This window comes from Onychomys torridus, chromosome 7 (assembly GCF_903995425.1).
Source record: "Onychomys torridus chromosome 7, mOncTor1.1, whole genome shotgun sequence".
Classification (NCBI taxonomy): domain Eukaryota; kingdom Metazoa; phylum Chordata; class Mammalia; order Rodentia; family Cricetidae; genus Onychomys; species Onychomys torridus.
Window position 1 is genome coordinate 40,256,267 of NC_050449.1, and position 25,845 is coordinate 40,282,111.

Consider the following 25,845-nt stretch of genomic DNA (forward strand, 5'->3'; position numbering starts at 1 on the left):
CAATTTCTTACCAGTCAGTTACTTTCTTTGCTGGCAACTAAGAACTCAGACTTCTGAACTTAGCAATCAGGAGGCTTCATATAAAACCTTAAACCACCAGTTTCTTTGGGAGAGAGGGAGGCAATCTCTAGTCATAGGACCATTTCTCCAGGGAAAGCCCAAGATGTCTGAGAGTTTCCTGTGCTTGCTAAAATGTTTCCCCCAAAGTGAGTAGCAAACAAACAAAAACAGAACACAACAAAACAAAAACCCCAACAAGCCAGAAGTGAATTCTCTCTTAGGTCTGCGGGCCCAAAGTCCAAGCTCTGCTAGGGCCTCGTCCTTCTTCCGAACTCTCAGGAAGAGTGTACTTCCTGCTCTCACCCTACTTCAGACTCTCAGCATACCTGGGCTTGTGGCCACATCACTCCAGTCTCTCTACTCCATATTCCCCACAGCCTTCTCTCTCCTGCGTGTCCACATCAATCCTTCCTCACCTATCCAATAAGGTACTAAGATGGTCTTTGGGGCCACACTGATAGCCAAGATGACCCTTCATCTCAGGATCGTTCACCTAGGGGCATCAGTGAAGTCTTTTTTCCCATGAAGTTTCCATTCATAGCTCTAGATGTTGGCGTGAGGACACACCTCTTGTAGAACACCAAGCAGCCCTCTGTAGATGAGTTTCTCAAGCTCACTCAGTCTGCTGCCTCCACCATCACAACCTCCGGGGACCACTGTTGTGGGTTTTTCTGACCTTTCCTTCGGGAGCACCAGCTCTAGGCCCAGGCAGTGGGGGAGGTGGATGCGCAAAGCTAACTTCCACCCCTAGGCAGCCCCGTCTCCCTGAACAGAGACATTCAGGAAGGTGAGATGGAGAAGGCATCCACAGGCTAATAGAATTCCTGGGGGACTTCTGGGCTTTAGATGAGTAGGGAGGGGGTTGGTTGAGGACCAATAGTTTCTTAGTGTGAACTGTGTCATACGTCACAGTAATGGCTGGCTCAGCAGAGAAAAAAATAAAACAATCAACACTTGTTCTGATATGGAGTTCCCATCTTATTGTGGTGGGGGTGGGGGAGCAGGGGGAGAAAGCCATTCCATCTAAGTCAGATCTCATATTCAGGATGAAGAGAAATAGCCCAGGAGGTGGGAATGTAAATAATAGGCGGAAGTGGGTGGACAAAGGAACTGCTCCAATTGCCACATGACATTTGAGATTTAAGCCAGGCCCTAAAAGAAGGTAAGAGGGAGGGATCTGTGTATGTTTTTCTGGATAGGAGTGAGCATGTACAAAGGCCCTGAGGCCTTTGAAAGCTCTTTGCATCCAAGAAGTCAGCAGTAGGCCAATGTAGTTGGGAAGGAGTAGCCAAATGGGCAAGTTGAAAAGGACAAGGTCTCTGGTAGTGTTAGAGTTTTGTTAGACTCAGTCAGAGTTCATGGCCTAGTGTACACGCCTGAAGGAGTCTTTTAGGCAGAGGTACATACATGGAGATGAGGTTTCCTTTTGACTAATCTCTGAGTGAAGCTTCGTGTTTTAATTATGAATACAGTTTCTCTCCACAACATCTAACCCACAGCAATTTCGTGAGCGACTGTGACTTTGTCACCAATAGAAATCACGGGTATTTTTATACCGCATCACAGTTATTAAGGTTATCTTGAAATATTGTTTTCTCTCTGCACTACTTCAAAATTATGTAATTAGACCTGCCACTAGTACTTATTATTTAATGTGTTAATAAAAAGCTCATATATTACAATATCTCAAATTAGTTTTTAAAAAATATTTTCATAACTGCACTTCAATAAAATTTATTTCCTATGTAATCCTATGTGTTTTATTTTATACCTTGAGAGGCAGTATTCTGGGCAGGAGTCCAAAGGCTTCTGCAGACTGCCCAAGGAGCCTGTGGTATGCACCCCAGTGAAGGCCTTTGCCTAACGCCTTTGGAGAACTGCTCGCCTGTTAGAGCATCTTCGGCTGCCCCTGGTCCCTGTCCAGTGTCTCTGTATATCACCCATGCTGAGCTGCAGAGAGCTCTTCCAGGCAGCAAGCTCTTATGTCCATGAGCTTTTAGAATGTGCTGTCCCCTCTGTCACCCACACTCCTGCCCTTTTCCTGAGTGCTGCTTCCTTTAAAGTCTCAGCTTTGCTGTCTGTTCCTCCAGGAAATCTTCCTGACTGCCTCTCACACAGTGGGACTTACAGGTGCTCAGGTGGGCCCTGAGCTCCCCTGCCTTCCCCGCTGGCTGGAGTGTGACCAAGGTCAGAGTGCCTGGATGAAGCAGATAGTCCGAGTTGTCACAAAGCATCGAGTATGTCACCTCACTGGAACCTACAGCAGTCTCAGGGGGGAGTTGGGATTGGTTACATCATGCAAATGAAGAAAGATCAGGTTGGGGGTGGGCAGGAGAGTGAAGGGAGGGCTTGGAGACTGGGCACCAGGGAGACCCTCTTTGAAGCAAGGACACTAAGGGGCAGAGGCTACAGAGAGGGAGGGTGGGGCCAGTGGGCGTGGAGAGTTGGTATCACCCTGTTGACAGGAATGGAGATTCTTGAAAGGAAGTCATGTGCCCTTTCCTTTGACTGTTAGACCATTGAGACTGGATCTCAGACTGGAATTTCACCACACAGAAGGAGGCAGAGGCTGGGACCCTTGGGCCATCTGGGAGTGGGGGTCATCTACTGGGAAGATATGTCACAGATCTGACACCTTCCAAGACTGGAGATGAGACAGTGATGGGTCAGCAATAGACAGGACCATGCCTTGACTAGAACCACTTGGCTGTGTATACTCCTTACCTTCTGTTTAAACCCGAACTTCATATCAGAACCTTGAAGATGGTGTGTGTGTGTATGTGTGTGTGTGTGTGTGTGTGTGTGTGTGTGTGTGTGTGTGTGTGTTGGCCACATCACATAAATCTCCCTTTTTTTCTACATGTCACTATTCCTTGTTGTGGTATTGTGTCCCCTGAAATACTGTGAAAACTTATCTGGGGTCAGAGAACAGAACAGCCACAATATTAAACATAGAGGATAAGCAGAAGTAGCACACGCCTTTAATCCCAGCACTTGGGAGACAGAGCCAGGCAGATCTCTGTGAGTTCAAGGACACATTAGAAACAGCCAGGCATGGTGCCACACACGTCTTTAATCCCAGGGAGTGACAGCAGAAAGTAGAAAGGTATATAAGGCGTGAAGACCAGAAATGAGAAGCATTTGGCTGGTTAAGCTTTTTGGCTTTGGAGTAGCACAGTTCAGCTGAGATTCATTTGGATGAGGACTGAGAAGCTTGTGGTCTGAGGAAACAAGACCAGCTGAGGAACTGGCGAGGTGAAGTTGCTGTGGCTTGTTCTGTTTCTCTGATCTTCCAGCATTCACCCCAATAACTGGCCTCAGGTTTGTTTTTATTAATAAGACCATCTAAGATTCCTGCTACACCTTGTGTCTTAAATTGGCCTCCTGGGGATAGGTGGCCAAGCCTGACTTCTTGGGGCTTCTAGGACCCAGGCTGTGACCCAAACAACTTTAGTTACAATAAGAGAGGGCAGAATGGAGAACTCCAACCATCTCTCCCTGATCTCCTAGATCCGCTCTGGACCTTCCAGAAGGATGGTACTCTTTCCAGGCCTGCTTCTCTAGAGATCTCACTCATTCTTCACTGTCCCAGTGCAGATGCTAGTCTTTTTAAATAATCTGTGGTACTGTGTGGCATTGAGGCCAGTTACTTGATTTCTCTGGCCTCAGTTTCTTTATTTGCTGCCACACACACAAAAAGAAAATATCACAAAAGTCAAATGGGCTATTAACATTAAACATTCTTTTTTTTTTTTTTCTTTCGGTTTTTTGAGACAGGGTTTCTCTGTAGCTTTGGAGCTTGTTCTGGACTAGCTCTGTAGACCAGGCTGGCCTCGAACTCACAGAGATGCACCTGCCTCTGCCTCCCGAGTGCTGGGATTAAAGGTGTGCGCCACCACGAGCCCGGCTATTAACACTAAGAGGCTTGTGCTCAGGAAGTGCCCCCCACTGCTTCTCTTGTCCCTCCCCAGGTGTCCTGAGAGGCTGGCAGGTGTGGTTGGAGCCCTGCTCATGTCTCTGTTAACATGGCCAAGTCTGTAATCATCTCTTCTTCAGGCCATTTTGTCCCCAGGCACATGTGCTTTCTTGCTGTTCTGCTGGCCTTATTCTTGCTAAGTCCCATGTGGCTCTCCACCATAAATCTTTCAGCATCTTCTTCATAAGCAATAAGGCTGCAGGCCAGGCCCTGCATCCATATCAAAGGGTTTCTCAGGAGCTGAAGATGAAGCTATGGTCTTTGGAGGTAGCAAAGAAGCCTCTCCATTTGCTTGTGCCTTTGGGGGCCAAGGCCTGGGGCCACTTGTCTTTATCTGAGTTGGCTCTCTGGGTAAAGAGTAAATGAGACCAAGTGGGCTGTCTATACATCCTCTGATTAGGATTTAGGATGGAGGCTCAGTATGTACAGAGTACCATTGGCTGCACCTTGGTAGATACCTGTTCTTCATGAGAGGTAGTGTTACATCCCATTTCACAGACTAGAAGGCTGAGGCTCAGAAGGATAGAAGGATTTTCTTTGGGTCCTACAGCTTGTGAGGAACACAGCTGGAAATCAACTCAGTGGAGGTCTGCCTCCAAAGCCTTCATTCTCTCACCAATCCCCTCTGTCTGCACAACTCCTCACCCTAGTCAGCAGGAAGGGACAGGAAGTAGCCCACCCTGTGACAGGTGGGCAGAGAGTTGTAGGGTGGCATGTGTTCCAGGTTGCACAAGAGAGATGGAGAAGGGATTCCAGGAATACTGTTTCAACGGCAAGAGTGAGAAATGATGGGGGACCCAAGCGAAGTTGTCAGGCTGTTAGTGGAAAGTTAGCATCTGCTTCTCTGATTGGTCAAGATACTGTTGAAGCCTGGTGTGCCCAGAACAGCAGGGAAGTAGCCACTGTGTATGCGCGTGCGTGCGTGCGTGCGTGCGTGTGTGTGTGTGTGTGTGTGTGTGTGTGTGTGTGTGCTTTTTACAGGAAGCCTGGGAAAGGGCCTTGGTACATTTGGCTGGATATGCTGGTTGTTGGCGCTTATCAGTGTGCTCACTCACCCCACTTCCCTAGAATCCTCCATCTTTTCATCACACGAGACGCTCAGGTCTCTGTAGGCTTCTTTTTGGTTTGTGTCCCATCAGGCCCTCAGTCAGCCTGAACTCTGGGGCCAGACTCTGCCACATTCACTTGCTGTGTGACCAGGCTGTACTTCTCAGTTGCTTGAATCACTGTACCAGTATCACGGTTTCTGTCCTGTGCCCTCCTGTGTGCACTGGGCTCTAGCCCCTCTGACCTTGTCCACTCCTGATCTCTCTGTTTCTACTTTTGCTCTGCCTGTCTTTCCCCTGGAGCATTTCCCCTGACTTCTTATGTGCCAACCTCTTCCTCCTTTTCTTCTCCAGAGCTCCAAGTGAGCAACCTGGAAGGAAACGCTGCCTCTTCCTGCATCCTGGTTCTGTGGCCCCACGACACCCTCAGGCTATTGCATGTCCTTCTCTGGTCTCCTCTTTGAGTCTGCATACATGCCGGATACATGCAGGATGCAACACTCACCTACTGAATGATGCTGTGGAGCCAGGTTTTGTGGTGTAGGCCTGTCATCCTAGTTATCCAGGTGGCTGAGGCAGGAAGATGGCAAGTTCAAGGCCTGCCTGAGAGACACACCAAGTTTAAGACCAGCCTGGGTAACATTGCATGACCCTGTCTCAAAAAAAAAATAATAAAAATTAATAAGTAACTAGATAATAAGAAGTTGCAAAGTATATAGCTCTGTGCTAGTGTGCTTGTTTAGCAAGAATGAGGCCCAATGTTCTGTTCCTGGAAGCACACACATGTGTGCACATACACATGCACACATAAACACACACACACTCACACCCACATAGTCACATAAGGCATGCTTGCACACCCACAAATGAAGACTCCCTCCCCCCCCACACACACATGCACATGCACACACAAAGTGAAACTTAGGCCTTAGGACTTAGTTTATTTCTTGAAGCAAGTGCCCCTTATTAACAATTTCTTTTAGTGGCATGTCCCTTCAGGTGGGATACTCTCACTGTCAACATCTAAGCTCATCCTCAGAGCAGCTCAGAGAAAGTGCTTACTAAGTTAGTTCATTTTACAGATGGAGGAAGTGACTGTGGGAACACGTCACATCTAGTTAAAGTGAATGTGACTACTGGTAGGAGGCATATTTCTGATTCCGCAGGCTTCCTTCTGCTCTCCGTTGGACCATGATGAGTGTCCCAGGTACACTAAAAGACCATCAGAATGGCAGGCTTGGTCTAGCAGCTGGTTGGGAAGCCTCAGCCTAGTTGACCTATTCCCTCACTTAGGGGCTGCTGAACTAATGGGTAAAAAGAACTGTGGAGACAAGCCCATGGTGGCCCTGGGTTCCCAGCCCTAGAGGGCAGTGCAGGTTAATCGCATCCTGTCATATCCATGCAGCTTCCCCCTCCTTCCTTCTCTCTCCCCTCCCCTCTACTCTCTTCCCTCCTTTCCTTCCTTTTTAGGCCTCATATGTACCAGGCAAGCACTCCACCACTGAGCTACACTCCCAGCCCTCTTTTCTTACTTTAAATTTTGATACACAAAGCTTCTCAAGCTGGCCTTGAACTCAGTCTTTAGCCTCTACAGGACTTAAACCTGCAGCCTTCCTTCCTCAACCTTTGGAGTAGTAGATGAGAATACAGGTTGGCATTAGCAGACCCAGCTCAGGCGTGGCGTCCAGGCTCCTCATGGTACTTCCATCTCCACCATAACCCGGGGTAGTTCCTTTGACCTCCTCTGGATGCTGCTGAGAATCAGTGGACAGAACTCCTGCAGTGCAGTATCGTCAACATTTGTTGAGGATTTGTTTTGCACTGCACACCATATGAAATTATTTCCATGTTTATTTCATTTATTCTTCCCTATAAACCATCTGTCTAGAGATGGGACAACTAAGGCTCAAGATGTTACAGTTGTCAAATGTCACATTGTTTTCAATAATGCGACTAGGTTGAGTCCTTGGATGCCTCCTTAGCCCTGTGCGCCTGCTACAGTATCCCACTCTCTGCCCAGTCAATAGATAGAACTGTTACTTCTAGGGACTGGAGCCAGCCCAGGATGGCAGCTTTGCACTATTTAGCTTGTCCCTGTGGGTTGGAACTTTTGAGCTTGGAAAACATATTACTTCTGGTATGGCGGGGATGAAATGGAGGCTGGTACTGGATTGTGGGACGACCATAGCACTGGGGAGAAGAAGTTACTTTCTGTCCCTGAGTACTTGGGCTGGAGGCAGAGCCCTGGGCCACTTGTGCCTGCAGTGCCCACTCTGACATCCTGATGGATGGGATTTGACAGTGTCCTCATTCCTCCCAGCACAGGGAAGCCAACCTCCAACCAGCTGGGGACCGAGTCCAGGTGAGCTACAGGCCTCAGGCAATAACAGATACTTTGTGCAAACAATGCCTCCTCCCCTGGGGCTCTACCTCTCTGGGCAGCCCTCTGAAATAAATGACAGCATGGTGCTCAGAGCCAGTGGGACCCACAGGAGCCATCTGCCCTAGGCGGCCCTAACTATGGCCCCTAAGCCAGTCTAATCTAGCCGTGTCATGCTTGCATCGACCTGGTGAGCCCTCTGCAGAGCTCAGTAGACCGAGGGAACTATTGGGAAACAGAGTCCTTGACAGCCCAGCTGTACTATTGAATTGATAGAAGGCAGTCCTGGCTTTGGGTTCATTGCCCAACTCACCATCATACATTACCCACTTCTTCCAAGGACTTACAGAAATCTCTTGGTGCAAGGGTCTCACCTCAAAGATTGTCTAGTGTAGCATACTCATCAGTTGCCAAGAGGCTCTGCTCTGTGGACTTTAGTCCTTCCTCTGGGTAGTCACACTTTTGTGGGCATAAACAGTAGGGTCTACTCTTGGGAGATATAGCCCTAAGTGTTAGGATAGACTTTTGAGGAACACAAAGTAGGAGATGTCAGCTTCTACTTACCCACTTGGCCAGGTACCCCTGCAGTGTGCAGTATTCACAACAGTATGTAGACATCTTATACAATCTAAGTCCAAAGAGAAGTGCAAAGCCTCAACACAGTGCACAAGTGATCTGATGGCTGTGTGTTTCAGCAGCTACTGGTCTACCCTCCTCCCCGTGTTATGGCTGTGATAGATCCTTCAGGACTGTCTTGCTCCCCGAGGCCTCTTCATCAGCAGCTCTTTCTCTCGGCCTGACACACTCTTCCTGTTCTGACTGGGCAAGCTACCTCTCATTGCACTGTTCTCACTGTAAATGGAGCCTCCTCACTGGCCTTCTCTGACCTCTTGGACTGGGACATGGCCCCCTCCTAGACCATCACAACAGTTACTTAACTATACACTTGTCATTAGTTATCTGTGCATGTCACTCTTCTTCAAGCGCCATAGGGGCTGTGACAATTTTGTTTGCCAGTGTATGTATGTGTACATGTCTAGCATTCAAAGCAATGCCTGGCACATATAGACACTCAAGACTGAAAGGATCTCCTTTATATTGGAAACTTGGGAGAAGATTGGCAAAGTCTTTCGAAAAGGATGACTTTCATGTAGGACAAAACCTACTATGGGCCCCTGTGCTATAGTGAAAGCCCTACTATGGAGTCCTATGTCGACTGTGACTCCTCTGTTCACTCCTTGTCCCCAAAGGGTCTCTAGTCAGATGCCAAACTCTGTCTTGCACACTCCGCATCTTTCTCTAGTTCCTTGCTTTTGTCCCCCTCCCCAGCATGGTCCTGGGAAAGAATATTCTAGCTGTCAGCACTCTGGGCTCAGAAAGACACAACAGCAGCACCACCTTGACTTTTATTTTTAACTGACAGCTGTTGACCTTGCTTTTAGCAATTTATTTCCCTTGTAGTACTTTTGGGCCAGTGCTAATTTGCCTGCTCAACTCTGCCCTCTGGGAGCTGCAAGTCTTAGGTAATGTCTTCAACACAGAAACTTGGCTCTCTGGTCCCTTTTTATCTCCTGTGAAGAAGTGATAGGGACCGCCTCTGCCCCACACAGGAATCAGGCCCGTGATTCCAATGACATTCCTTCGTTGTGATCTCTGGCTCAGGAGGGTGTCCAGCCCTCATCACTTTTAACTTCATCACCAATCTAGCTTGTACTATCAGTACTGCTATACTTTGTACTTCATTTTTTCAAATAACATTTATTGGGCCCTGGCTTGGGTAAGTGCATGGTTCTAGAAGCTGGAAGTAACAGCCAAATAGGGTCTGGAATCCAAGATAAGCAGACTTTTCCTTGCCTCAAAGTCATAGTCAAGAAAGAAGAAAAGATTATCTTTTGGTGTGTGTGTGTGTGTGTGTGTGTGTGTGTGTGTGTGTGTGCAGGTTTGTGCATGCAGAGGCCAGGAGTCACTATTACACATTTTCCTCTATCACTTCTCTACTTTATTATCTTGAGACAGAGTCTTCTACTGAACCCAGAGTTCCCCATTTCAGCTAGACTGGCTGACCAGTAAGTCCCCAGAATTTATCTCCTCTCCCCAATGCTGCCTTTACAGATTTACATCACTGTGCCAAGCTTTTATGTGAGTGCTGGGGACCCAAACAGCTTTTTGTGCTCACCTAGAAAGCATTTTATTCATTAAGTCATCTTCCCTGCTCCATGGGAAAAGATTTTGAGATACATGTTTGCAAACACGGTCTGGTCTTGAAAGGAGGGTCTGTGTTTCAGATCCTCAGCCCAGCTCATAGGGATGGAACCACAGGAGGAGCCCAGGACTGCAGGCAAGTCCACCTGCAGCCCAGACAAATCCTCCTAGAGAGGCTGGGGAGGAAGTGTCTTTCAGCTCTGTCTAATTACAAGGTGTGTGAGTGGGCCTCCCTCATGGTTAATTTGCGTTGTGCCTTTATTGCCAGCAGAAGACAGATGATGCACAGGGGGTATTCCATATAGACCTGCCAGTAATTGTCGTTATGACTGCATGAGTCTTTGATGGGCATGCTGGGAAAGGTGCTTCCTTTTTCTCTTCCTTCTCCATCTTCAGTCGGTAAATAACCAACTTTTGGGGAGCAGGAGTATTGCCAAGTTCAGGGTCCAGGTAAGGCAGTACCAACAATGGCCATGACTGACCATTAGCATTGAGGCTGAGCCAAAGACATGGGACAGCGGGAATGAGGACAAGGTGACTGGCCAAAGGGGACATAAAGTGGGCAATCCCCAACAGTGATTAATAGATACATCATCAAAATTTTAAGATGAATAAATGTTTCTTTTCAGCAGATTTACTTTCTCAATGATGCTTGGCTGAGATTAATGATAATGGGAGTTTCTGTTTCCAAGTTCACACAGACTGCTCTGCTGGTGGAGTTGGGGTGAGGAGGTGGGTGTGGGCAGGTAGGAAGGAGATGTATGATGGCCCAAAGGACTATTATATGAGAGAACAGCCACAAGAACACCATATTCAGTGACCATGTGGTTCCTATACATGTGAGAACCAGGCATTTGTTTAAGTAGGAGAAGACTGTAGTCTGTTCCAGTGGACCCTGGTGCTGGCTCATACCAGCTTGCAAAAACAAATTGTTGAATTTTTTAGAAATTTGTTAGCTCCTTTACAGCATGTTACTAAGATGAAACCAGCTGGAGTGGGATTTTTACACCACAGTCATGGGCAGAGCCCCACCCTCACCCCTGGCTGGTTGCTAAGCATTCAATTGCATATCATTATAGCATCCGCATTGTAAAGTGTTCCAGTGGGATTAAAGGATCATTTGAGAGGATAGATAGTATTTCGTTAATCATTCACTACATACCAGGGACTGTCCAGGTGTCTTAGCCCTATTTCTGTCTCTTCCTAATTCTGTTCTAGAGCCCAACATTATACCCAGAAGGGGGCACACTAAGAGCCACACGGGAATATTAGCTCAGATCCACATACCCTTGTTTTAGAGATAAGAAAACTTGATAGCCAGAAATGGGATATGGCTTGGCTGAGGTCAGAGGCCTGGTGTCAGCAGCCTGGGACAGGTCTTCTGTATCCCCAACAGTGTCTGGTCTTGGCCTTCTGTTGTTTGTTTGGGTATGCTTTTCTATATCATACCTCACCTAGAGCCAGGCAAGAGCTGAATGCAAAGAAGAGAGAGTTCCCAGCCCAGGTCCAGGGAGTGAGCCTTAGTGGGGCTGCATGTGCTCTTCCCTGTGGTGCTTCTGGCTGTGTGATTGGGGTTTGACTGTTCCCTGGTGCACAAGTTCCATCCAGAACCCGTGCTCCTTCTACTCTGCCATTGTCTGAGGATCCCACTGGAAGCAATTCAGGCTTCAATCTTTCAGCAACAACCATCTGGAAGAACAAGAAAAAATAAATAAAACTAAAAACCCAAACTGGAGCTCAGAATCCTCAGTGAAGAGGGGAGGGGCAGCTGGCTGGGCCAAAACACTCACAGCCATATCATTAACCCAAAGAGTTCACAGCTAGTTGCACGGGGATGCAGGATGAGCCCATCATGGACCGGGCTTAGGAAAATAGCTCTCCCAGGGAGCTGAGGCTCAGAAGTTTGCTTCGATGATTGCTTTTGGTGTGGAAAAAGGGGGCTTGAGTCAAGAAAGAGACTCCAGATGAAAATCCCCTCAACTCTTAAATATATAGGTATATTCTAATGTAGACAGCAGTCTAATATGGTAAACATTTCAATGTAGACTATAGGATCAGACAGTCTCAAGGCTGAAAAGGCCTGCCAGCTGCTTTCCCTGCTCTGGGCATCATTGGGTGTTGTACTAGAAGCCAGGCGATAGGTGCCATGTCAGTCCCCCATGCCTCCTGGCACCAATAAGGTCACCTCTCAAGTCTGAGCTTTCTATTCAGCTAACGGAGAGTTTTCAGACCTTATGATCCCTTCTAACTCTGACATCTTAGACCCTAAAGGGAACATTTCACACACACACACACACACACACACACACACACACACACACACACACACTGATAAACGGGAAGCTTTCACAAATCTCATTCAAATTGTTGCTGGATTTGTCTATTAGTGAGATTTGTTTCTTTGCATGTGCTAATTGGTCTTGGCATTAATTAATCTGATTTCATTATATTCCCTTTAATTTGTCAAGATATCATTTCGCTATTGGGTGACGGAACACTTTGGAGGATTGTTAGATTCGGAATGTATTTTTCCCCCCTTTGGAAGTTCCTGGAGAAAAGTCGTTATCAATTAAGTTAATTTGCATACACATTAGGTTAATCGTTTTAGTTTAGCCAAATTTGTGGAAATTTACATAGCAAATTGACCCTCCACATTTCACTTAAACATATGTAGCACACAGCATAGTACATTTTGAGTTGCTAATGAAACTGAGGTTATTTTACATGCTTCTTTTAGTAAAAGAGGTCTAATTAGACCAAGTAATTTTTTATTTCATCCGTAATTGCAAAACAAATAAGCTTCTCTGCATTTTTTTTTCTCCTAGCGTCGGCATCACACGGACAGGGACGTTAATAGGGAAGTCATGTTTTCCTAATTAAGCCCGGTTTGATTCCTGCTCACTGTTGCGACGTCAGCCTTCCTCGCTTTCTCCTAGGTAGGTGCTCCTCTGCCAGAAGCACGCAGCCTCCTGGTATACCTATTAATAGAAGACTCCCCCACATGGAGCCAACCGAATTAAAAAAATGTAACTAGAAAGGCAGGGTGGGAATTTTGACAGATTTTTTTTTTTTTTTTTAATGCCAGAGAGGAGAAAGTTGAATTCAAAAAGGGGGGTCTTGTTTCTTTCCATCAGGGGAAGAAAGGAGAGAAAAATAGCTTTTGTTCTCCCCCAGAAAAGAAGTTGGCATAACACATTGGTGGTGTTTCCAAAGTGACTCCAGGGGCTAGCTCATTCAGTGCTGGAAAACTGGCTGCAGTCCCTTCTTCGGGGCTGCAGAGCGGCAGAGAGCTTCTGGTATTTTTGGTTGATCATGAAGTCTCGGATCTGGGATCTGAGAATTTGCTGAAGGAAGATGGAGAGGGAACACCCCGGGGGTTGTGGGAGTCAGAGATGAAGATATGTTGGGGGAATACTGCTAGAGCCCAGGGGAAGCTACGATTTTACCAGTTCTCCCGACCACACCCAGAAGACCTTGACCATTGCTGTGTTCGCTTTGTGCCTTTTTTCAAGCACTTCTGATTTTACTGAGGTATAGAGGATAAATGAATGAAGTAGAGAATGGTTGGGTAGTAGAGGGACCCGGCAGGGGCTCTGTGCCCTGTGTATGGAGTCAGGAGACTTGAATTCCAGCTCTGGCTCATCATAGTAAAGAGTGGCCATAGTTCTTCACATGGCTTTGCGTATCATCAAGGGGTTGAGTATATTACTCATTCTCTTTGAATATGGCTGTTCTGTGACATGTTCGGTCCAACAGAAAGCCCCATGATGTGATGTTAGTTCCAAACCTAGTCCTCAAAGGCCCACCTGCTTCTATTCACATTGGTGGAATCCTGCTGCCATCCAGACCAGCCTGCTGGATGGAATGGTGGGAAACACGTGGTCTAATTGTCCCTCATGCCTAATTGACAGCCAGTTGAACCCTAGAAGCAGAGCCACCTCAATGACCTGCAGGTGGCCACAGATTGTGCGCAGGATCCCAGCTGAGCCCAGGCTGAATTCCCAGTCTACAGATCGTGAGCTAAATAAATGGGGTTGCTTTTAGGTGCTGAGTTCTAGAGTTATTTACTAAGCAGCCCTAGCTGACTGGATCCATCAGTACTCAGTCAGGTGTCCTTGGGAAATACCTCTCTGAGTCCTAGCTTGAGCCTCCCCAGCTGTGAAATCAGTTAATGCCCATGTATCTGAGTTTCCTTCCAACTCTGTAAGGTTCCCAGTTACCATCTTGCTTACCCAAGACAGCCAACATTTTGCTATAAAGATCACTAGGTGGGGCTGGGTAGGCAGTGACAGGGTACTAACAGACAAAGGGAAGAGTTATTTATTGACTTCTCGAGAGAAAAATAGACCCGAAAGAAGGAAGAAGAGTGTCTGTCTAAGGACAGAGAACAGGAGCAGGAAACTGCTGGGTTCTACCATGGAATATGATGACAAGTGTGGGTATGTGCACACATGTGAGCTTTTTGAAGATAAAGTTACTGAATGCCAACAGAACTTCATCAAGGTAGGATGAAATGGGCAGGAAACCCCAAAGGATGACGGCCACTGGAAATGTGCTGAGTGGTCTCTGATGGACTTTCTTCACTTCGTTTCAGTGCCATACATGCAAATACATATGATATTTATGACTGCATGTACAATGTCTGCAGTGGCTGTTAACCCCTTTACCAGCCAAGAATGTGCTATAAGTCACTCATTGACAGAAGGAAACCATGCATACTGTGCAATATTATCTGCCCTTAAAAAGGACAGAATTATTGAAAAGGATTGCAAACATGCTAAGTGAAAGGAACCAGGGCACAAAAGATCCCATGCTGTGTGAGTCCACTCATTTGAAAGTCCAGGATAGGGAACACCATGGAAATATAAAGTAGATTCATGGTTGCTCAGGCCTGGGATCGGGGCATGGTAGCTAACCTATATAGGGTTTCTTTTGGGGTGATGAAATGTTTTTTTTTTTTTAACCAAACTTTTAATTTAATGGTTATATAACCACTAAAAGTCATTGAATTATATTGTATAGCATATGAATTACTTCTCAGTAAAGCTTTTAATCTTTTATTTCTGCCAACACCTATGGGATGGGATTCTTTTAGAAACATCTGTATGCTATGAAGTCACTGCTGTAGGGCTCAGCTAATGGGCTGGAATCCTAGTGTTGTCAGAAAACTCAACACAGGTCTGTGCACACCCACTGTCTTGGGTTTCTGAGGACACATGTGGTCCTAAAGTGCTTTTGCACATTCCATCCTGCTCATGCTCACGTGAGGCTTGGCCCCACCATCTGCCAGCTGCGTGCTCCTTCTACTTAAGAGGAATCTGCCACTTCTCCCACTTCTCGCTGGGGTTCCCCAAAGCTAATGCCGAGAAGGGTGGACCGCCACTTGAACACAGCCATGGGAGTCAAGAGCTTGAGCCTGAGGCATTGCCCTTGACTCAGAAGTCGAGGCACATCCTTGTGAGGAGGGAGCAGCACAGAGTTGAGGGCCAGCTGGGAGTTGTGTGTGGCTAGGAACAATGAGACACGTTCACTTAGGTATCTGAGGTTGAGTTTTGTTTTGATGTTCTATCCTGTCTCCTCCGAGCCCTCACTCATGGAGTGGTTTCTTTCTCCCCTGGCCCCTAGCCTACCTGGGACATCTTGGTGCTCACACCATCAGCTTTCATATACTCAGTGTGTCTGTTTTCTATAACTGTCTGCATATTCCTAGTGAGTGAGCAATTTCTCAGCAAAAGGGGTTCATGCTCCCATAGTGTTAACCCTCTCTCTGTGTGAATGTGGAGCTAGCCTGAGGTGGCAGAAACCTGTGTGAAGGTCACACCTGTGAGTGGACACATAGCAAGAGGGAGTGGATCCCAGATGGAAGAGAACTCTCACATGCTAAGGCACGTGCCATTTACATACACCTCTTTTCAAAACATTGCTAGCCAAGCAAGCTGGACTCTCGCTATGTGCTTCCTGCGACAGGTGGGGCCTCCACTCTCCAACTCTAGGGAAAGGTGACATTGTCTCAGGTTTTCCCATTAACAGCAAGGTCAGTAGGAGAAGGTGAACATGGACTTGGCAGATAAGAGCACTAGCCTCACCTCTCTCATGAGAAGCTGTGAGAGATCCAGAAAAGGCATTTAAGACTTTGGGGCCTGAGTTTTCACAGAGGGCAAAGGAGAACATGAATGACAACATGAGGTGCACTAACTGTGTGTGGTAGAAGGTGGAAATTACCAGAGGAAGCAAAGCATAAGGATTCTTTGTAGGACCTGCCCTTTCATCACGGAGGACCAGTCAGGGTAGGGTGTCATCTACTACTCCCATGGGACCCTGCCACTTGTCCTTCTGTTGATCTAGGAGCCAAGTAGAAAACAGCTTTTCTGAATGAGGCTGACAGTTCACCAGGCATGAAAACCTACCCAGTTGTGACTCAGAGTTTTGGAGACGCAGATAGAATTAAGGAAATGTTAATGTATTCCTATGGTTTTGCCTCCTGCCTACACAGGCAGAAACTGCTAGGAGGGAGGCTGGAGTGGAAGCAGGGACCAGGAGACAGGGAGATGAGCTCTGGGGGTGGGAGGAGGGGTGGGGATGATGGGGTCTCAAGGCTGCCTGCCTGCTGCAGCTGGGCCTGGGAACCCCAGGGGACAGGGAGGGATGTGCAGGCATCTGGTCTCTGCCAAGCAAGTCTGCTGCCCAGAATGTAGCATCAGCTTGGTCACAGGGCTAGAGCAAGCAGGGGCTCTGGGGTGCATGTGTGCCCACGTGGGAAACTGCAGAGGTAAGGGAATATGAGGCAGATAACCCAAAGCTGTCTGTTTTAGCCTCGGTGATGTGGCTTGTCAATGGCAAACAGCCACTTAGAATCAATGTCTTTCCCAAACGAGGTCCCTCAATGTTGTATGCTTAATATGCTCTATCTGTCTATCTGTGCATTTACGCAGAGAGCTGGCTCCCCAGGGCACAGCAGCCAGTATGCTACCTCAGCATGGAATAATTCTCCTGGGAGGCTGCCTCCTTCCCCTCTTCCTGCAGGGGCTCTAGGACTGAGCCCCGAGGGGCTGGGATGACTGGCTGCCAGTTTGATGGGTGTACCGCGGCGGTACCTTGAATCATTGCTGCTGTTACTTCTTTTTTTTTGTCACCGAATGCAGTATCTATTGCAGCACTTGCACAGTGCCAACCAGATTGTCACGATGGAGACCCAAAATGGAGACCCGATAGGTAAAGGGTGCTTAGTCTCATCCCTCAGGTTCACGGGTCACTTTTGATCTAGGCCTATGACCCTTCCCCAAAGTCCCCTCCTTCAGTCCCTTTGGGATATGGGAGGTACTCAGTAAATGTCTTGATAGAAAAAGATGCTGATCATAATAGCCAATCAAGATTCGGGGATGGTATCTGTTCAATTCAATTACAGGGTGACACGTGTATGGTGCCTGAATGTTTTGGAATGGAGGATGCAAGGGTAGCTTCCTGGCAGGTTTACATGTGGGTGGCGGAAGTGTTTATGTTGGCTTCAATGTGATGGGATAGAGTCTATCATGGTGGAAAGCCATGGGGTGGGAGTGCTAGGTGGATGGTCACATGACATCTAAAGACAGGAAGTGGAATGTAGACAGAAGGAGAGCCAGGCTATACAAGCTCAAGGCGTTCTCCTAGCAATCCACTTCCTTCAGTGAGGCTTCACTTTCTTAAGGTTCCATAACCTTCGGAAAACAGTGCCACCAACCGGGGACCGAATGTTCTTCGTCTATGTGTCCCTGTGGCAGACATTTCACATTCAAACCACTTGCGGTCAGTGATTCTACAAAAGAAGTGAAAAAAAAAAATATCAGTGAGGAAGTTGGAAGCCTGAGTGAGGAGGCCCAGCCAGGAGCATCGGGCCAGGCTTTGAGAAGTCTGGAGTCAGGGAGATGTTTTTCCCTGCTTCGGTGGGCTGGAAAGCTTTTTGAACATGACTTGCCAGGAAAAGCGATGGCTCTCTCTTGCTTCCCGGGCCCTCTCCTCCCTTTCTCAGGTCTTGAGTGTTTTAAATGCCAGTCTTCATGGTTTGATGGAGAATTTTACACTAATGCAGAGTATTACCTAGTTAATTTGACTAGAATAGACTGTGATTTTACACGGTGAAGCTGTGGCCTCCTGAGCTAACAGTTCCATTATCGTGGACCAGGCAGCCTGCTCTCCTGGAATCTGAGAACTCAGAATATCAGCAAATGGGATTCTGAGAACACTCAGGGAGGCTGCAGAACAAGGGGGGCGGGGGGAGTCGGGACCAGAAAGCATTCATTCTTAGCAGCACGTTCCTCATGCCATTCATTATTTCTTAAGCTTACCCACTTCATTATTTCACCCAATAATTGTTTGTCATGGGTCCAAGAGATGCCAGACCCAGTACTGGATCCTAGGTGACAAGATGCTTACTTAGGTTTCGGATGTTGGTCTTCAAGCAATGGGATCCCTGCCAGGGAAGAGTTGCAAACAGGTCAGCAAACCACAGTGAGCCAAACATGCATGCAAAGCACCACTAGGGGACCACAGAGGAGGGCCTAGTTACATAAGAGGCTAACAGTGGCCTCCTGGGAGGGACTGGACTGACCCTTCAAGGGTGCCCAGAAGGACCAACAGCTATATCCATTATCCTAGAGAGAAACAACAACTAGGGGTTTCTCAGGGTTTCAGGAGGAGTTCTGCCTGCTGCCTCGCCCACTTCCTGGTGCTCAACACTCCAGTCAATGGATGTTGGGAAAGCAAAGCATGGCTTGTAGTGGGAGCTTTTTCTCTCCCGCTTCCAGGTGAAACAGTGGGACTCTGAGGAGATTATTTACGGGCCTCAGAAATGCCTAAAGAAGGAAGGGTGACATCTCACTTTAGAGTCAAACGCTCCTGTGACGACTACAGTTGAGGATAGTGTGGGGTTCAGGATGGGGAGCCTGGCTTGTGTCTTCTGCTTGCTTCTTCCTTGGCAGTTTCCAAAGTGGGAGAAAGGGTGATGGGAAAAGGACTTGTTGAAACAGCTTGGACCAAGGCAGTAGGATGTAGTGAGTCTGGAAAGAAGGTAGAGTAATGTCCTTTCAATCCTGAGTTTCTCCAGTTTTGAGGAGCACAGAAAACCCAGCTATCTCTTGAATCTGAAACAGCAAAAGAGCCTAATGTGAGGAACAGCTGTGGGGCTGTCCAGCAGAGCACATCTAAGCAGGAAATCTCTCCATCTGGGGGGTTGACCTGTGATGACATTATCCTCACTGTCACATGGGACAAGAGCGGCTGAACACATATTTAAGACTATCTACATGTGCATTCCATTCACAGAGATTGTCATGTGGGCAGAGCTACCTTCAGGAAGTGAAACCAGTGTAGACCCCCCCCTGGAAACTTCTTCAGGCAACCAGGTCATCATTTACCTACAATGACTCCAGTCATTTCCCATCCTTGTTCTTGCAACCAGCAGATCCAGAGGCAGGAAAGTGATTAGAAAGTGTTGAGAAAGCTGTAGTGCCTGCCTAGGAGGTTGTAATAAGGTTCTCAAAGATGCACCGCTAGAAAAATACATTTTTCAGTTCCACTAAATATGAGCCGTGCTAGTAAGTTTTCCATTGCCGTGAGAAATATCTCAAGGAAACATTGTGAAAGGAGGAGAGATTTGCTTTGGCTCACAGTATCAGAGGTTTCAGCCCACATCTGGCTTGTTCTCCTGCTCTTAGTCTTGCGGTAATGCAGAATAATATGGTGGCAAGAAACATGATGAAGAAAGTTGTTCACTTCTTTGTAGCCAGGAAGGAGAGAGAGAGCGAAAGCGAGAGAGTGAGAGAGCAAGAGAGTGAGGGAAGGAGGGAGGGAGGGAGAGAGAGAGAGAGAGAGAGAGAGAGAGAGAGAGAGAGAAGCGTCTGGGATAAGACAATGCTTCTATCAGTGGTTTTCCACCTGTGCATGGGTCCTGAAGCTTTGGGAGGGGGTGTCGAATGACCCTTTCATAGGGGTCACCTAAGATCATTGGAAAACACAGGTATTTACATTGCAATTCATAACAGTAGCAAAATTATGAAGTAACAATGAAAATAATTTTATGGTTGGGGGTCACCACAGCATGAGGAACTGTGTTAAAGGGTCACAGCACTGGGAAGGTTGAGAACCACTGACTTAAAGGAATACCCTTAAAGACGCAGCAATTCCTCCAACTAGGCCCTACTTCTCACTGTCTCCTAACAAGGCCATCAAATTGTGGATCCATGAACAGATGAACCCACTGATAAGACCACAGACCTCATGATCCAATCACCACTCAGTGGTTGAACCCACTAGCTAGGGACTAAGCCTGCCACACATAACCATGTGGGGACCTATTTCCTATCCCAGTCACAACAAACTGTTTAATAAACGAACCTCTTAGAGAAAAGAGGCCGGGCATTACAGGTTGAGGTGATTACATTAACAGGATCGCTGAATGTCGAGGCCCTGTGGCAGAGAAGTGGGTGAATTGTGAAGGTGGTGGGCGACTGCACATGGCTGAGGAAGGTGGGGGATAAGGGCCAACACATACTTTCAGGGAGGTCTGGGAGCACTTCCCAGGAACAATCTTATGTGGGCACGGGGAGAATTAATGTGGGTCCTGCACTTTAGAAAGCTCCAGGCAGTCCCACACTTTCCACTAATACAACCGTCAAAGCACACATAGATACTTCTGTGTGAAGCATGGACTTGAATCTATAACCCAAACACCTACTCTCATGAGCACTGCTCAGGCCCCAGGGAAAAGCTTCTCCATGTCTCCTTCCCTAAGTTCTGGAGACAAAGGTTTGTTGAGCTAGAAATGCCATGAAGGTCTGTGGATTATGCCACTGCCCACATCAGGGACATCGTGCTATGGAGTGGGTAGTGGGGGCCTGGGGATTTAAGCAGTGGAAATGCTTAGATATAAGACCAATTAATTAACTTGTCAAATCCTTCTTCTTAAATCGGGTGCAGTGGGTTCTCTCATAATGAAGTATCCACAGCTCTGAGCATCCATTTTCTTGTTTTCTTTGTGTTCAAATTCATAGTTCTGGAAGTACTCACTAATTAGCATGGTATTTGCAGTAGCCGAGTGTAAAAACTGAGAAACATTTTGCAATATTAAACAACTCATATCTCTCGTAAGGTTGTATATAGCGAGTCCTCCCTCAGTATTTTCAGGGGATGGTTCCAGGACCCCCCACAGATACCCAAACCCACAGATGCTCAAATCACAGATGAAAAATTTCATAGTGTTTGCATGTAAGCTACACACATTTCCTGTATACTTTAAATCATATTTAGATTACTGATGCTTCTTAACGCAACATGCACAATATATGTAAATACTCATTACATTGTATTATTCAGGGATCGAAGACTGTACAAGTTCAGTGCAGATGTAAGCTTTTCAAGAAATCCTTTCAATATGAGTTTGGTCGACTCCGCAGATGCACAAGCCACGAGTGTGAAAGGGCTGACTGTGTAGAGCTTTATATCTAGTGTGTGTAATGAGTGGTGCAGATTCAGTGATTGGAAATGAGCTACTTATGTCTGCCAAATTGATAATTTATTGGAGGTGACCACATTGTTGTGTTTAAAAGCAAGCAAAATTTAATGTTGTCTTCTGAACACTTAGAAGTATGGCTTGAAGACTTTTCTTGTCGCTTCTTATTTCTATAGCTGCAGCACAGAAGTTTCTCCACACTGAAATTAGTAGGGGGAAAAAACTAAGAAATACAATGACTCAAGAGATGGCTTCAGTGTTGGCATTACTTGACAATTACAGACAGGACAATTATTGGGTAAATACCTGGGTTGTAGCAACACAATTAGAGGTTCTATTTAAATAGAAGCAAGACAAATAATTTTGGAGTAAATCTATAATAATTTTTTAATGATTAACTCTTTGTTTTCACATCCATCCAATCATTGTTAACACTCAGACAGATGTGCATAAAAATACATTCATCTAGCTTTGGTATTTGCTGAATTTCATTCACAGTAAAAGGACCCATGGCTGACACTTATATTTTGATTTCATCATCATGAAGATGTTTTCATTAAGGTAGGAGGAAGTCTTGGTCCATTTAGGCTGCTACAGTAAATGGGATAAGTTACAAAGCAGAAATTCATTCTCTCCAGTTTTGGAGGCTGGGAAATCCAAAGCCAAGGGCTGCCAGACTGTCTGGTGAAGATCTGCTTGCTGGTGAAGATCTCGGGCAGTGAAAGGAGGAAGGGAGCTGCTTAGGCAGCCTCCCTCAGGACACTGATTCCAACATGAGGGCTGCATCCTCATTATTAAATCAACTCCCAACGGCCCAACCTGCCAACACCATCATGTTAGGGGCTATGATTTCAATATATGAATTTGGAGGGGTATACAAATTTCCAGTTTACAACCAAAGATAAATACTTTTATTAAATAGTTTTTTAATCTTATTTTGAACCTTTTAAGTGTTTGGACATGTGACTTCTGTTGTTCTTCTTGCTCTGAGCTCTGTCAGTGTGGAGTCAACATGCTCTGTTGATACCCTGCTACACTCTTGGTCAACTCCCTCAGCCTCAGCCTCTGTACTCACTTTGGAACCTTTGGTGAACAGGAGGGATGCTAAGGCACTGATGAAGGATTTAACACCTCCATAAGCATAGCCAGGGGACCTGAAGATGTCCTTGTCTCCCTCATTTGTAGGAGATAATCTGGGGATTGAACTTAGGGCCCCAGGAATGCCAGGCAAGTGTCCTACAACTGAGCAACATCCCCAGCTCCATTGCGCCCTCATTTTATAAACAAAGAAACTGAGTTACAAAAGGCAAAGTATCCTGCCAGGGACACACAGCTACTGAAGCATTTGGAAGCTCTGGAAGGGGGACTGTGGGTCAGAGGAAGGACAGGGAGAGGGGTGCTGAATGCTAGCACACAGGCACGGCACTGCAGCGGATCCCAAGCTTTTCCACTCTCTCTAGTTAGTAGCATTCAGCCGAGTGGACACAAAGGAGAGAACGAAAGTAGCCCTGCATGTGCCCAGGTGGGCTGTGGTCCCACCCTTATTGCCAACTCACTCTCTAAACCTCCATTTCCAACACTGTAGAGCAAACAGCATAGACAGAACGCTCTGGAAGATGTCTCCCAGTCTCACCGCCCTATGTCTGAGAGATTCCCCAGAGGCTGCAGGTTTGTGGGACCCCCAAGGGCTGCATTTGGCCTCAATCCACATTTCTCCTTTATTTCTGAAACCTCGTGCTGTTGCTGGAACACTGACTCCATCTGGTCCTGATTCGCTTCCTCCTGACTTCGCTCCCTGCTGGAAAGCACCGCATCCTGCCCGAGGCACCTTGGGGAGCTGCTCTTGCAAACTCCCTGGTTTTTCTCCCCTGAGGCTTAGCGAGTCAAGCTTTGCCAACAGCTCCCTTCCTTCTGCCCCAGCCTTCTACAGTCTGGTCTAGCAGGCTCTGTCTTCTCTCCTTAGGGAGGCTGGACCAGTTTACCAGCCTCCCTCCTTAGGACACCTGCAGGTCACTCCTCCCGTTGGGAGGCTTGGCTTCCCTCTCTCCTCAGGAAGCTTGCTCTTTCTTCAGAGTTGCATCTTCTGCCTACCCACTTCCACCCCAAGCTCTTAGTGTGATACCCTGTCTTTCTCCCTCTCTTTCTACTCTGAGCTGTGTGGCCTGCAACTTTCTCTGGGATGATTTCCTTATCTGTCAAATGAGCATATCTTTTACCTGATGAAAATAACAGCATGTTGTAAACACCAGTCACTAGTGTCTCTTAGTCTTTTGGGGGTGGGCTTTGAGGGTGGAACCTAGGGCATTCCACACAAGGCAAGTGTTTTACACACCCAAGCTCTAGCCTTCTTTTTACTTTTGATTTTGAGACTGTATCTCACTGAGTTTCTCAGACTGACCTTGAGCTCAGGTAAGCCTTGGGCCAGGGACTCTGCAACTTCAGCCATGTGATAGCCTGGGGTTACAGGTCTGTGGCAACATGTCAGGTTTGGTGCCTCACAGTTTTTGATTTAATGGGTCTTTGTGATGTACCGAAAGTTAGATTCTTACTTATTTGTCCAGGTTTTATTAACAGAGTTCCACCTTTCTTAACATCTAGGTGAGAGAGCAGAGGTCCATCTCACACTCCTGTGGGATGTCACCCTCCCCCAGAGTCTGGAGGATTCTTGAGTGGTCCAGGCAGCAGTGCATACTTGTGATTCTGATGTTCCATCCCTGTCTCGGTTCTGGAAGCCCCTCTTGATGTCTCGCCTTCTGTCCTCGTTTGCTGTCAGCCCAGATTTCCCCAGCAAATGATCAAAGACTTCCTTCCTAAGACACTAATAGTACAAATGATGTCACAAGTGACAATTTCTCCAGGATTTTTTTTTAAGACAGGGTTTCTCTGTGTAGCCTTGGCTGTCCTGAAACTCTCTCTGTAGACCTGGCTGGTCTAGAACTCATAGAGATCCTCCTGCCTCTGCCTCCTGAGTGCTGGCACTAAAGGCACATTTTTCCAGGATTTTGAAAGCAGAGGGGAACCAAGAAAGGTCTGAGAAAAGAAAACAATATAGTATTGAATATCACATACCACTGTTTATAAAGGCACAGAATTTGTTGGGTAAAAAGAGGTATTTGGGCAAGGTGAGACATTTGGAGGGAGGGAGAGCACCTGCACACAACTCTCTTAGCCCACTGTGGTGGTTCATTATGTGTTCACCAAATCCGTGGCCTGGCTTTCCTCCTGGGCCCACAGTTCTGCCCTTGGAATTGAGCATGGCACATGACTTCCTTCTAACATAAGAAGAACACAAGGATGCGTACTATGACCAGGTTTGGCTCATGGAAACCTTTGCAATACTTTTTGAAGAAAATTAAAAAAAAAAAAAAAAGACTGATCTGGTGACCTTTGGATGAATGGGATGATAACCCCTGGGGAAACAAGTTGAAGCCAGCAAAGCTCTGCTAGGCTGTCTGTGGACGAAGAGGGCAGCTTCTCTTACTACCTAGGAACACCCACTTTGACTTGCTGCATGAATGAGAAATAAAGTCTTGGGCGTGACCTATCATACAGTTGGGAACCCATTTATCTCTGTAGTGGCTGCTGCAATAACATACATTCGGCTTCCTTCCTTAGGCTCATCATGCTTCAATTCTTTATGCAAGGATGACCTTCTGTGATAGACTCGAAGCTACATGAGGGCAGCGAGTATGCATTGTTACTCTATCCCCTCTGCCTGGCACCAGCAGATGCTCCAGGTAGATTTGCCTGATTGTATGGAGTGCTTCTGCACTTTGGGAGACATTGACAGCACCATCTGGCCAGCAGCAGGAAGCAGTGTTGCCTTGCTGATCAGTAGGAAGGCTCATTTTAGTTGTCAACTTCATCTGGAATCAACTAAAGCACAAGCTGCTGGGCACTCCTGTGGGGATTTTCTTGATTAGGGTATTTGAGGCAGGCAACCCCACCCTAAATGTGGGTGGCACCTCAGGTAAAAGGACATTGAAGAAGGAAACCTTGCTATTTGCCTGCTCGCCTCCACCCTCCCTGGCATAAAGTTTAGCTACCCTGTGGCTGAAGCATCCCTTCACTGACATCAGGACCAATTTCTTTGGGGTATTCTAATATCGTAGCTCTCCAGGAATTCTCCAGGTCTTCAGCATCAGATTGGGATTGTTGAGACATCCAGACTCTAGACTGAGCAACTATTGGATTCTCAGCCTTTTAGAGAACCTAACACACTCTGTGTCATTGGCATAGGACCCTGTGTCTTTTCTCTTGGTCTCACTTGGCCTTACACTTGCCTGATTTTGACTCAGAGATTAAGCTCACACACTTAGTCCTAGATGGGTACATGACTGGAGACCAAAGCTTTGGTCTCACCCCTGATTTCTCTGCTTCATGAGCATTGCCAGTTTTTTTCAGGTAGCCATCTCTTAATGAATACCACTTGTGAAACTCCATGGCTTGTGTCTTGGCTCTACCCAATGATCAGTTGTGCAGCCCTCTGGAAATTCTACAACCTTTCTACATCTTCAATATCCTATCTGGATGCTCAGGGTAGTGATAGGACCAGTGCCACATGAGTGTTGGCAAGACCAAATGAGATAATTCATGAGAAACATTGGAGAATGTGTTTGGCATACAGTAGGTGCTCAATAAATGTCATCATTATTAGGTTCATGATGCAATCTCAGTTTATAATGCCACTTCATGATTT